This window comes from Maniola jurtina, chromosome 24 (assembly GCF_905333055.1).
Source record: "Maniola jurtina chromosome 24, ilManJurt1.1, whole genome shotgun sequence".
Taxonomy (NCBI): domain Eukaryota; kingdom Metazoa; phylum Arthropoda; class Insecta; order Lepidoptera; family Nymphalidae; genus Maniola; species Maniola jurtina.
The window spans coordinates 5,913,212-5,928,023 of NC_060052.1; the positions used below are offsets into that span (position 1 = coordinate 5,913,212).

Consider the following 14,812-nt stretch of genomic DNA (forward strand, 5'->3'; position numbering starts at 1 on the left):
AAAGATAAATCCTATTCAAACTTTCCCTTCGCATTATAAGTTATAACACAGACTATACAGAGTCATCGGCCAATTAGATTATACTCTGTGATTATAATTTCCCGCTGACACGTGGCGCGCGCGTTTCTCTTTTAATGTTTGACAGCTAAACAAACATGGCGTCGATTGCGGAATCAAATAGTTATTAATATAATATCAGCAAACACATTGTTCTTTGCGTAAGCACTGGGCAAATATAATTTTTGTAATTGCTATCGTTTCTTCCCCTAATGTTTTTATTAGGGTAGCTTTACCATTGTTTGATTTTGGCAAGTTGTTTCTTGCCTTCTTGTTTTTGCTTTCAAAACTTGAGCACAGGGCGCCAGACATCTTTGACGAGTTAGCTATATCTGCTATTATATTTTAGATTTATTAATATACTTACCTCTTGGTGATGCCCACGACTTCGTCCGCGTGAATTTAGTTTTTCAAAACTCTTGATTTTCCGGGATAAACACTAGCCTATGTCACTCTACGGTCTACACCCGTGCAAAAAATCGAACCGTTGCTCCGTTGCGACGTGATTGAAGGACAAATCAACAAACCAACAAACAAACACACTTTCGCATTTATAATATGGGTAGTGATTCTTTATAAAACAAGTCTCCAGCCATGCAAGTTTTCGCACGATGTTTTCTGAATTAAGTTCGTTCTATAACTCCGAAAATTTAGAGGTGCTTGCACAGAAATCCAGTATTTTAAATCTGTGGGTGCTTGCCTAGAATGTAACCCCAGACCTCCGGTATTTTTAACTTGACTATCACCGCTTTTTTCCTCAAACCTGCTTATCATCGTGATAGGGTTACGAAAACAAGTTTTTATTGATGTAGAGAAATTATTGCGCTCATTGATACTTAATACATTAAATAGACAATTGCCCCCTAGATTAGAGGTCCGGGGTACCCTACAAGAAACTTCGCTCGAGCACTTAGTACGTATAGAACTCAGAGCTATAGAGTATAGAGCAATGTAGAGTACCTAGTCAGAGATCTCACAGCCCAGTCCGGCGCGCGGCTTTGTGATGCAGATAACCTTAATCCCTGTCTGTCGGCGGCGTGTCAACACCAGCCGACCGACGACCGATTTATGTGGACATGGAAACAATTTTCACTCGATAACGACGGCTAGAGAGCCGTCTTATCACAAAAAGAAGTTTAAGTCAAAGTCAAAAGTCAAAATCATTTATTCAAAGTAGGTACAATAAAATTTTACTCCTTTTGATGGTCGAAATTGTTAAATTTGTGCGACATAGTGGTGATAATTAATTAAGTAACTTAAAACTAAAGCTACGAGGGTTCCAAACGCGCCCAAGTCTGAGAAGAGCCCACAACAAACTCAGCCGGATATAAGAAGTTTAATATATACTTAACCTTGGGGCCGTGGAGCCCGGGGGCTCGAGCTCTTTGTGAGGAAATTTCGAAAAGACTTATCTAATCAAACGGAGACCCGAGAACTGGCAGCTACCTTGGGCAAAGAATTAGTTTGGCCATCCAAAGGGGTATGCTGCCAGAATCTTGGGTACTACTACTATGCCTCGCTGCGGTGGTCTCGATGAGGTTTTAGATTTAATTTAAGTATTTATTTTTATTTGTCTGTTAAAACGAGACAGCGTTATACCGCTGTTATAAATCTATCTCGTTTTAACTGAAACTTAAGTCTAAGTCACAGTGCGCTCTATAGATTTCATTGCTGAATCGGGAACATTGGAAATGCTGTTCAGCCCAATTCAGTTTTCAGCCTCCTTGTCGAAGAAATTCTTGAGGGAGAAATCATTATAAACCGTCAGGTCCACTGTCAGCCAACGTCCTCAGTACAAGCAACAGCGCGAAAGGATTATGAAGGGCTGAGATAGCAATTTGCGGCGTACTTAATTACAAGATAAATTAGTATGCAAATTAATAGACGTGCTAACGGCTGTGTGTAAATAATGCTTGTTTGTATGAACGCGTATGAGCTCTGTGCTTGAGATGGCATAATCTGAACGTGTTCTAACTGTTATTCATCATGATGATCAACCCATCGCCGGCTCACTACAGAGCACGGGTCTCCTCTAAGAATGAGAAAGATATGACCATAGTCTACTTAGCTTCACACACCTTTGAGAACACTATGGAGAACTCACAGGCATGCAGGTTTCTACATCCTTTTTTTTCACGTTAAGGCCTCCGAAAAGTTAGAGGTGCGTGCCCGAGATCAAACCCCCGACCTCCGATTAGGAGGCGGATGCCCTAACCACTAGGCTATCACAACTTCAAACTGTTATAATTATCCACGTCTAAAGCGGTCATAGCCCTGTGGTTTTAGACGTTGACCTTCTATTCGGAAGGTCGGGAGTTCAATCCCGGACATACACATAATATAACTCCTTGGAGTTATGTGCGTATTAAGCAATGAAATATCACTTGCTTTAACAGTGAAGATAATCATCATGAGGAAACCTGCGTGCCTGAGAGTTCTCCATCATGTTCTTTGAAGTCTTGCAATCTGCACTTGGCCAGAGTGTGAACTGCAGCAAAACCTTTTTCATTCTGAGAGGAGACTCAAGCGCATTAGTAAGCCGGGATGGGTTGATGGTGATGATGATAGGTACAGCGGCACAAGATTTGAAAGTTCTTTATAGAAACATCATTTCAGTTGTATGCGTATAATTCTTTTACACTACGTCAACATCTAGGTATTGAGCAGGCAGAACAACGTGCAATTACTAGTATTCGTACATAGTAGTAGTATGAGTCGGGAAGTTACTAGAAGTAGTTAGGAAGTCGGTGGCATTATCAATATTGTTCAATAGATACTCTCGACTGCAAATAGAATAATTTAACAAGATGGCTATTTTGGAAACCGCACTTGTAACTTGGGAGCTTATTGTAATATAAACTAATTGAAAGGTCCATAGATTTGAATCTTCCCTCTACCCACTTCTCGATAATTGGAATTTGGAAAGGAAATCCGTCTTTACGTAGCATTACTTAGCTTAACAATACACATTTGAAATTGAACATGTCCTAGCTATTGTGTCCAAAGACAATTTGAAACTCTCATGCAAATTTAAATTGTACGTATAATCACAGCTAAACACGAAAACAAGACGTACGAAAGTAGATCAATACTTATCAAGCTAAGAATTTAGTAGTTTGTCCCAGAGACAAGAGCTATGAAAGAAGAACTCACTCAGCGACGTGCTCTTGGCCAAGTCGTATTCAAAAGAACCCACCGCATTATTATCCCAATAATCACTAACATTAAGTAATCAATGGAAAGGAGTCACAAGTCACTACCCTCAGCAATGGGGAAAAGGACGTAGAGAGAGAAACATTCTTTAAAATTTTAATGTCAGTACCTAATTGGTTTCAAGAAAGCCGCAGCGAGTGAATCGATATAGGAAGCAGGCCATTTACCGCTCGAGCGCGTCTGTCGGGAGTTCGCGATCGAGTTTCACGACTTCGCCGCCAAGTTTCATCGTGGTTTTTATTATTATCATACTTTTTGAAATGTAGCAAAAAATACGTTTGGGAAGCTTCACAGCAGCAGTGGCGTTCACAGGGCCCGAAGCCAGGGGTAGGGATATTAGTTAAGTGGGTACCCATTTAATTCAGAAGTACTTGTAAAAGTTTAATTGAATAAAATATTTTGTTTTTTTTTTTTTTTTAATAATATTAATTACTATTTGTTCGTTTTAAAAAAGCCGCAGCGAGTGAATCAATATAGTAACTGGAAGCATGCCATTTACCATTCGAGCGCGCCTGTCAGGAGCTCGCGATCGAGTTTCACGCCTTCCCCGCCAAGTTTCATCGTGGTTTACTATCATCCATATCCATACTTAATATTATAAATGCGCAAGTGTGTCTGTCTGTCTGTTACCTTTTCACGGCCCGAGAGTTTAACCGATTCTGACAAATTTCAGTACAGGATTAGCTTATATCCCGGGGATGAACATAGGCTACTTTTTATCCCGGAAAATCAAGGAGTTCCCTCGGGATTCCTAAAGACCCATCCGCATTGAAAGAAAAGAAGATATATAAAGAAAAAAGACCGATTGGTATGAAAGGTACCAAGGTAGCTTGCGTCCATGTAATTAACATAGGCAACTTTTTATCCCGGAAAATCAAACAGTTCCAACGGGATCTTTGAAAACCTAATTCCACGCGGACGAAATCGTGGGCATCCTCTAGTAAAGAATATTTACAAGTTCTATTATAAATTTTCGGCAAATAAATTTGGTGTGACGCATCTAAATGCTGAGCAAAATACAGAGAAGTTTATAGAAAGCCATTTAAAAATGCGATCGCAATTCGCGGCCCCGACACGGGTGTTCATGCGGAAAATGGTCCTCCGCATATCGGGGGTCTGCTTGAAAGGAATTAATATACCCCCATTAGAATCTCATATAAGGATACTTGGGGATTATATTGACTTGAGAACACATTTTAGGACTCTGTCGTACGAGGAGATAGTATGTTTTACATACTCCGAAGAGTAGGTAATGTGGTAGCTTAGCTGATTCATTTGTGGTATCATAGACGATGTATTTCCTTGTTTTTCACATATTCTGATTGACTGAGTCCATTGTTCATTTTGGCCAGTTTCCATTTCTAAAAAGCGGTGATAGGCTAGTGGAAAAGGTCACTTAGTCGGGAGATCAGGAATTTGATCCTGGGCGAGCATCTCTATCTTTTTAGAGTTATGTAAAGTATTGTGTTTTAAACCATTAATCACTTGCTTTAATCGTGAACAAAAATCTTGAGGAGAAGAAGGTACCTTTAAGAAAAATCTATTTTCTTAAAGGTACCCTGTATTATGAAGTCTGTTAATCTGCACTTAGCCAGAGTGATAGACTATGGCCGAACCCTTGTCATTCTGAAAAGAGGCCCGTTCTTAGCAGTGAGACGGCGATGAGTTGATCATCGTGATGATAATGATGTCTGTCTGCGGGTGCAAGCTATCTCACCAAATTTCGATAGCTGTGAAAAGGTCAGATATTATATCCAGACATTATAGCATTTATAATTCTCGTATATAGTAGGTACGGATTTAGATTGAAGAAATTGAGTAATTAGCTAGGTAGGTATAAAATTAAATTGTTATTTCTAATTTCACCCATTACAACCATTTAAAAAGCTTTTAAAAATAACAAAAGGCCACGCGTTCGACCGTCCTGTGCGGCGGTCGGTGCGTGACTGCATAATTTTTAATCACACGACCGAATAAGCAGCTAATACCGTAGAACGGGAATTTGAGCGGGAAAATCGGGTTCGGGGGTTAAAAGAGATTGGCTTTGGTACTGACTTTTATTCTAATATTGGCTGATGTAGGTAGAGATGGACCATTTCGCAAATAGCATGTGAAAAATCAGGTTAAAAACCTTTTCATATTATGTTTGCCTTGCCAAAGCTAGCCTAATTCTAAAATCTAATTACTATACAAATCATGCCCGCACGGTTTTTGGATTTTTTCCTTTACTTTAGTGCTATAAGACCTACCTACCTCTGTTTCATGATTCTATACGTCAACGGGAAGTACCCTATAGGTTTTTTGACAGATACGACAGACAGACAGACAGACAGACAACGAAATGATCCTATAAGGGTTCCATTTTTTCTTTCGAGGTATGGGACCCTAAAAATGCAAAAAGCACATAATCTATACTAATAAATAAAATTGGAGTGTCTGTCTGTAATTTCGAAATAACTACCTCATATTAAGCTCATATGGTTATTTGAACGATACCAACACTGAATCACACGTTTTTAAAATTTTTGTCTGTCTGTCTGTCTGTCTGTCTGTCTGTCTGTTTGAAAAGACTAATCTTTGGAACGGCTGAACCGATTTTGACGGGATTTTCACAGACAAGTAGAGGATTGACCAGGGTGTAACATAGGCTACTTTTTTAACCGACTTTCAAAAAGGGAGTTGTGTTTTTCTACCTATGTACACCGAAATCTCCGAGATTTATGAACCGATTTGCGTCATTTCTTTTTTAATCGATAGAGGAACTTTGCGACATTGTTTCATAAAAAATTTGGAATCCAACTCCTCAATCCTGATGCTGCAGGGGATCTGACCAATCCACGCAGGCGAAGCTGCGGGCATCAGCTAGTATTACATAATCACACAAAAAAAAACAATTTTATTCCTGTCTATAGATCAAGGAATGGATTGCTAGCTCGACATTTTGGGATAACGACAGTGTCCCTAAACATTTGCGCCCTTATTAAGGGCGAATTGAGGCGTGTAATTAAAAAATAGTCGAGTGTGAAAGTGCTTAGCATCACAATAAAGGGATTAATTGTTTCGCTACTGTTGCTGTTTAGAGATATTCCAATTCGTTAGTAATTTATTTGTCGTTTCAGAGACATGGACTATAAAAAGGGACCATATTATATGAAAATAAAAAACCAGCCAAGTGCGAGTCAGACTCGCGGGCTGAGGGATCCTTACTCGGGTAATTTTCCGACATTTTGCACGATAAATCAAAAACTATCATGCATAAAAATAGATAAAAATCTGTTTTAGAATGTACAGGTAAAGCCGTTTCATATGATACCCCACTTGGTATAGTTATCTTACTTTGAAAATTTAAACACATTTTAATATTTTTGATGATGTAACCACAAATTCACGATTTTCGGATTTATTCCTTTACTTGTGCTATAAGACCTTCTTTCCTGCCAAATTTCATGATTCTAGGTCAACGGGAAGTAAGTACCCTATAGGTTTTCTTGACAGACACGACGGACGGACAGACAGACAGACAGACAACAAAGTGATCCCATAAGAGTTCCGTTTTTCCTTTGGAGGTAAGGAACCCTAAAAACCGATTTATATATCTATCTTGGCTTTTACTTATTTGAAAATATTCCATATCCTATATAATATTACATACGGGAAAGTGTGTCTGTCTGTCTATCTGCTGGCTTTTTACGGCCCATCCGGTTAACCGATTTGGGCTAAAGGTACCTACTGCAGAGATAGTTTACATCCGGGGACGGACATAGGCTGCTTTTTGTCCCCGAAAGTCAAAGAGTTCCCACGGGATTTTCAAAAACCTAATTTAGTTAGGTTTGGGTTTGTGTCTGGTTAGGTTTTGTTCAGGTTTGTGTTAGGTTAGGTTTGGGTTTGTGTTAGGTTAGGTTTTTGTCAGGTTTGTGTTAGGTTAGGTTTGGGTTTGTGTTAGGTTAGGTTTGTGTTAGGTTAGGTTTGGGTTTGTGTTAGGTTAGGTTTGTGTTAGGTTAGGTTTGGGTTTGTGTTAGGTTAGGTTTGTGTTAGGTTAGGTTTGGGTATGTGTTAGGTTTGGGTTTGTGTTAGGTTAGGTTTGGGTATGTGTTAGGTTAGGTTTTGGTCAGGTTTGGGCTTGTGTTAGGTTAGGTTTGGGTTTGTGTTAGGTTAGGTTTGAAATTTTGTCAGGTTAGGTTTTGTTCAGGTTTGTGTTAGGGCTTATGTCATCAAAATTCGTTAACAAACACGATAGGCTACAATTTCTTCCTTATTTTTTCGAAAAAATAAAAATCCACAAATTCCAAGAACTGCTCCAATTTTTTAAAAGTTTTAATCGGAAACGTTTTTATGTTAAATGTGTGGATAATTTTCCGTTAGATTAAAAATTCCAAAGATTGAATTGTTTTCTTGTTTATTAAAATGACGGAAGCCAAATAACTAACGTACGAAAAGTTAGGGGTGCGTGCCAGGGATCAAATCCCGCATCCCCCGACTGGTACGCCGATGAGAATACAGCAATGTAATATCACCTATAAGCCTGTCAAATAACAGTTTTAAATATTATCCAAGCAGAATATAATATGCAAGAGAAATTCTTAGAACAATCCCCGAGAGATGGGAAATTAAAGCAATCTTAAAAGCCTGGATATCTTAAACCCCGGGATTCTGCAGGATAATAGTTACATGGTCCAGGCCACTTTATAGGATAATGTTATTATGCAGAGTCGGAGTAAAAACAAATCGGCGAAAGCAATTTTCTCTCACGGATTTAATGTGAGTCGTACAGCTTTAGCCGGGCGTATAGGCGAACGAGACTTTTGAACGCTTAAACAATTTTCAGGAAGTGTCTATATCATCTCATGTGGTCTACACTCTAGAAAGCCACAAACGGTCATATTATTTAAATAATTATACCGCCACACTTATCTAAGAGTTTGCGTTTAGGCACAAATTTTAAAAGCTGGTAAAAACTTGTGTTTCTCAATTTAAATTTAATGAATGTTAATTTTTAATGTTAATGTTAATTAATCATTTAATAAAAACAAATATCATGCTGGAAGTTTTAACCGCTCCGTCACCCTTCATTCAGCTTACCTTTTTGACTTTCGCTCCACTCGGCTCATAGGCTCGCTTCATTCAGTACTTACCTGCAGCTTTATCCGAGTCATTCAAGAGCTTATGGCATCGCGCTTTACAAAAACACTAGGAGTAGAACAGAAAAGACTCAGAGTAGGTGGGACTAGATTTCGTTTTGGGCTTAGTAAGAAGCTATTCCGGCTACCGAAAGAATACCTTCTTAATAACTACTTTCATTAAAAAATTAATCGCGTAAGTACAGAAATATACAGGTCCAACCCCATGATTTTCCGATAAAAAGTATCCTATATCCGTCTCCGGGATGCAAGCTATACCTGGGCTGTACCTCTTAAACTTACGACGACAGACAAAAACAGTTTCGCTTTTATAATAATATGTTCGGAAAAGTTCCACTTTCCTCTGTGGCTGTACACTGGTGCCGCTATGATTCTTTTTAAAAGCTTAAAGCTCATTCTGGATCCGTCTAAATATGCAGCTTTTAAATGAAGTCTTAGACATTCACCGTTTCCATTGTCATAGATAAAGAGATTTCACAATTCAAAGTGTTATAACTACTACATAAGTAATATATTATGCTGACGTCTTTTAATTAAAACCCCGTTAACAGCAAAAAATGTTTTATTGCTAAAAAAAGAATGCTATGTTTTTAGTTTGGTCTTACGTAGCATTCTTTTTAGTTTTGGAGATTCGCATGTTTTTTGGCAATAACACAATAAATATTTTTTGCAGTTCATGGTTTTTTTAGTAAAGCAAAGGACGGCTGGCAATACGAATAATGCTGTGCCAGACACAACCATGCTCGACAGTTGACTGGTAGAGAATGCTAACACTAAAATTTGCCTTTTAAATTGAAAACTTTTTCTGTATTTCTTTGGTCTTAATCTCAATTTGGTCTCAATGCAAGTTTTTAACCCGGAAAATCACGGAGTTCTACGGGTTTTTTTTTAAAACTTAAATCCACGCGGACCAAGTCCGGGTCATCATTTAGTCTGTAATGAATAAATAGGTATTCTTTCTATTCCTTGTTATTATCTATACTAATATTATAAAGAGGAAACCTTTGTATTTTTGTATTTTTGTATGTTTGTATTGAATAGGCTCAAAAACTATTGGACCGATTTCAAAATTTCTTTTACCATTACTTAGAGGGATTCTTCCAAATCCTTATAGGCTATATTTTATCCCGGCAAATAGAAAAAATAAATGTCCACCCGTGCGAAGCCGGGGCGGGTCGCTAGTTATAGATATTTTAGCTCTGCCGGATGACGGTTTACAATGGAAACGGATTCCTGGAAGTGGGAAGATCAGCTCAATTTATAAAAGAAGTGAATACGCAATTACGAATCGCGACGTTTAAGTGCCGATCCCGATATCCGGGATAAACGGGAACTAGGTAACGACCATAGGATAGGTGCTGTTGCGTTTACTTATATTATATTTATAATTTAAATGCTAATATTTACCTATATTTCAAGTTAATTTATAGCTCAAGATATTTTTCTAAGCAAACGAAGGTAAATATCAGAACATTAATTAAAATTCAAAATATTTTTATTCAATTAGACTTTTACAAGTTCTTTTGAATCGTCAAAAGCATCTACCACTGGTTTGGAATGCTTTTCCTACCGAGAAGAACCAGCAAGAAACTCGGCGGTTGCTCTTTTCTTAATGTGAAATCGTTGATATTGTTAAGAACTTTAGTGGTCCCCCAACGCGACGGGAGAATGTGCTTGGTTAAAAAATTTACTCAGCAATGAGCAATACGACACAGATGGAGAGAGAGAAAGAGAAGCCGAGTTTAAAACAATGATAATATTATGTGTCATTATTATCATCTTCATCATCAGCCTGTGGACGGTCCACTGTTGGACATAGGCCTTCCCTAAAGAGCGCCACCACGCCCGGTCCTCAGCCTTCCTCATCCAGCCACTTCCCGCCAGCCGCTTTATATCGTCGGTCCATCGTGCTGGAGGGCGTCCCACACTACGCTTGCTTAATATTATGTGTGTTGTTGTGTTATGTCGTGAAAGTTGGAATATTTTTCAAGCCAAGAAGAATTTCTTTACGTTGATACAGTAATTTTCTAAGGACATATTGTATTACAATTTACAATGTAAAATTTTCTCGATGTGGACGCGACTTTATGAGTTTGCTTTCATTTTACATGACCGCTGAACGCAACGCGCTTCTCGTTTATAGCTCAGAGCAATATTGGTGTAGACTACATTGTAGCTTTAATATGATTTAAAGTTTAACGCTGGGGTAATAGTCCACATGTACCATGGAAAACTTGTACTTACTATAGCACACACAACAAACATTACTGTGTTGTGTTAGCGAGTGATCTAAGTATCTATACTAATACTAATAAATAAAATTGGAGTGTCTGTCTGTAATTTCGAAATAACTACCTCATATTAAGCTCATAGGGTTATTTGAACGATACCTTAACTGAATCACACGTTTTTAAAATTTTTGTCTGTCTGTCTGTCTGTCTGTCTGTCTGTCTGTTTGAAAAGGCTAATCTTCGGAACGGCTGAACCGATTTAGACGGGATTTTCACAGACAAGTAGAGGATTGACCAGGGCGTAACATAGGCTACTTTTTTAACCGATTTTCAAAAAGGGAGTTGTGTTTTTCTACCTATGTACACCGAAATCTCCGAGATTTCTGAACCGATTTGCGTCATTTTTTTTTTAATCGATAGAGGAACTTTGCGACATTGTTTTATACTGATGCTGCGGGGGATCTGACCAATCCACGCGGGCGAAGCTGTGGGCATCAGCTAGTTATATATAATTTCCATATCGAAAAATTCGTGTGGTGAAATTTCGCAGTGCGGACTTCTCATACTTATTGCATCTATTATTCGTAAATGCTACTTGCTACACACAAATGCTTAGAATTATTTATAGTTTCAATCTGTTCTATTCCAAACAGATTTCCTTGCAACTGATAGCAACATTCAATGTACGGACTACAGACATTGTAGGTAGTCTGTTTTATCACAGACACAGTAGACAGACAGCCAGTATAGTGCGCGACAGGTTGAGATGGCAACCGGGGTGGGGACGCCCCGCACAATGATGCGTGATGATGATTGATGAATGATGATGCCTAGCCTACTAGTCAAATCAGTGACTTTTTATTAAATGTCAAAACGCTCGCTTAGTATGGGAGCTTGTATATGAAATGCATCTAAAATGTGACCTCATAAATCTTTGAAGTACTGTTTTAGTTAAATTGATAATTTAAAATGATTACTAAAACAGATGGACGTGGATTTTACGAATATTGGAAGACCCTCTATTTGATAATTACTAAGAAATTATTTATTTTTGACATACCTACTGATAGGCACCATCCCCATTCGGCGTGAAAAATCGCGCGGAAAAAATTGCGCAGTGCGGACTGACCCTAGAGTGTATTAATTCGGCTGCTGATAGCTGCGAGTATGAAAATTTAAACTAAAACGCTATTAGCTTAGTTCCGCTCTAGCTGGTGTAGTAAAGCTGTGTGCACACCGGCGCCAAAGTATACATTTCGTATTTTGAACTTGTTATTTCTAGGCTTTTTCTAGAGGTTTGAATAGAAACACTGTTATATCGTTATAAGCTGTATTCCCATTGAATCATGCTGTCTTTCATGCATAGCGTGGGTTCAAGCGCGCACACAAGTTTGTTATCTTATCTACATATGTATTATAATCGAACTATGGTTAAAATGTGGAGCTCATAAGAAATCTTAGAGTCACTCAGCGCGTGATGGATAGAGCTATGCTATGAGGAGTTTCTCTATAAATGATCAAATCTGAAATTCGGAAATCTATTAGAGAACCAGAGAGTAACCGATATAGCTCAACGGGTTGCGAAGTCGAAGTGGCAATGGGCAGGGTATGAGAGCACATAGTTGGAAGGAGAGCACATAGAGGCGGAATTGTGGGCTAACTTGAAAGGGGTATGGCAGTTTAATTATTAAACCCATACCTCTTATCTGTTTCTATGACATCGTACCAGAATGCTAATTCGCTTGGCGGCGTGGCTTTGTCGGTAGGCTAGTAAATAGCCACAGTCGTAACCTCTCACAAAGAAAAATGTGATTCGAAAAATATGTCGCAATGAACTAACTCTACATGACAGTAGCGCGTTTGTGCACTCATTCGTATTCAATTTTTCACATTAAAATACAATCCGTATTTTTACGTCAAAAACCAATCAAATACGAATAAAGGCACACGCGTACGTATGTTTTGTATGGCGGCCAATTGAATCGTATTTTTACGAAAACTTATACGAATCGAATACAAAAGGGTGCACAAACGCCCTTAGCCGTAATATGTTGCAGTAGGTAGCTAATTCGGTATGTGAAAATGGGTGCAGTGTGTCTCAAACTTTACAGTTTCAACCGCACATTATCAAACCAGCTTCAGTCGCTTAAAGTAGCATCTTTGAGTGTACATGCATCTCTGTCACACTAAACGTGTGGGAGAGAGACAGGTGGCGTGGAGGATCGGTTTCAGATTTCCGTCATTTAAGGAACGGTCTTTACAGCAACTACCTATTTAAGCTTTGAAAATTTTATACGATCAATCAAACAACCGGTGACCCCGCCGTACAAACGAAGGAAGCACAACTATCGACCAAATCTCTGTAATTACACGTCACGCACACAAACTCAACATAAATTCTACGAAACTGACCACTTAACACCTTCCGATACGCATTTGACACAACGTAGTGATTATATTTTTTTGTTTGACACTTCAATGAAATAATTTAATTTTAAATCGTATCGTAATCGTGCTGTGCAAATTACACAACTTCAAATTGAAGTCTAGGGTTGTCAGAAAATAAATGGGGTAATTTTGCCTAAAAATGAGCAATTTTTTTTTTCATTATATTTAGACAAATTTATATTTTATTTTTGATGATAATCATAATATAATTAAGCGAAAAGGGCTGTTTTGTTAATTAAAAGATTTTAAATAGATATTGAAATTTAACTAAAACAAAACTTATTAGGTACTAAATTGTAGTACATTTAATATACCAGTCTCCGTCATAATAGCTGCATGCCAAATTTATCATGAAGTACCTAGGTACCTACGTAATTTATCATGAAGTACCTACGTAATTAGGTACCTAGGTACCATGTTGTCTTCTATGTTTTTTGTAAATGTATATGTTTGTGTGTGCAATAAAGAAATAAATAAATAGGTAATCAAAATCTTACTACATTAATAATATTATTTAGTTATAGTTAGTCCATGATAGGTAGTAGGCACCCACCAAAACAACCTTAGCGACGAACGGAGGACTCGTCACGCGTGATGTGGTCAAAGATGGGACGCTATACGGATAGCTAGAATATTCATCTTTATTTAGATATTTTTTAAGGTCATAAATGTCAGAAAACACAAGACAAATAAAATATGAACCCGTTTTGAATAAATAACTTTGAATTTGGCTTAGAAAAAAAAAACCGCTACCCAAGAGCCGCTTTGTGTAATTTAGTAAGAGATCTACGATATAAGGATGTAAACTTGCCCGGTGTATAACACCAAAAGTAGTGAATAGTCTACTAACCCTGCGAGCTACGCTAAACAAAATCGCCAACTGGTACATACTTGGATTATTATTAAATATTTTTAGTGAATATATTGTGTTTTTATATTTGACTTTTTAACTTTTTAATTTTTTACTGTCAGGATACGATTATATAGTATATATGGTGATGGGCACCCTGTTAAGCAGAGATTTTCAATAGGGCCAGAGGCCCTATACTGTAAAATTCAAAGTTATGTAAAAACAGAGTAGGTAAATTTTAATACGTTGCAATCTATTATTATTATTTTTATCATCGAACATCCATTGATTTGTAACTATTATAATAAAGACTAATCTAATGAGATCTCATTTATTAATAACTAGCTGATGCCCGCAGCTTCGCCCGCGTGGATTGGTCAGATCCCCTGCAGCATCAGGATTGAGGAGTTGGACTCCAAATTTTTTATGAAACAATGTCGCAAAGTTCCTCTATCGATTAAAAAAGAAATGACGCAAATCGGTTCAGAAATCTCGGAGATTTCGGTGTACATAGGTAGAAAAACACAACTCCCTTTTTAAAAGTCGGTTAAAAAAGTAGCCTATTTTACGCCCTGGTCAATCCTCTACTTGCCTGTGAAAGTCCCGTCAAAATCGGTTCAGCCGTTCCAAAGATTAGCCTTTTCAAACAGACAGACAGACAGACAGACAGACAGACAGACAAAAATTTTAAAAACGTGTGATTCAGTTATGGTATCGTTCAAATAACCATATGAGCTTAATATGAGGTAGTTATTTCGAAATTACAGACAGACACTCCAATTTTATTTATTATTAGTAGTATAGATAATCATCGTGAAAGGGAAAAATAGGGAAAAATAGGAAAATAGGCAAATTTTCATATGTGAATGGTATCA

At 37.8% G+C, this 14,812-nt stretch overlaps 1 long non-coding RNA gene across 1 annotated transcript; it reads left to right on the forward strand.

The window, feature by feature from the left end:
- Positions 1 to 3,125: 3,125 nt before the first annotated feature.
- On the forward strand, positions 3,126 to 12,141 carry LOC123877912. Its single transcript, XR_006798697.1, has 3 exons — positions 3,126 to 3,137; positions 8,096 to 8,100; positions 12,084 to 12,141. It is a non-coding gene; the product is annotated as an uncharacterized LOC123877912 (long non-coding RNA).
- Positions 12,142 to 14,812: the final 2,671 nt, after the last annotated feature.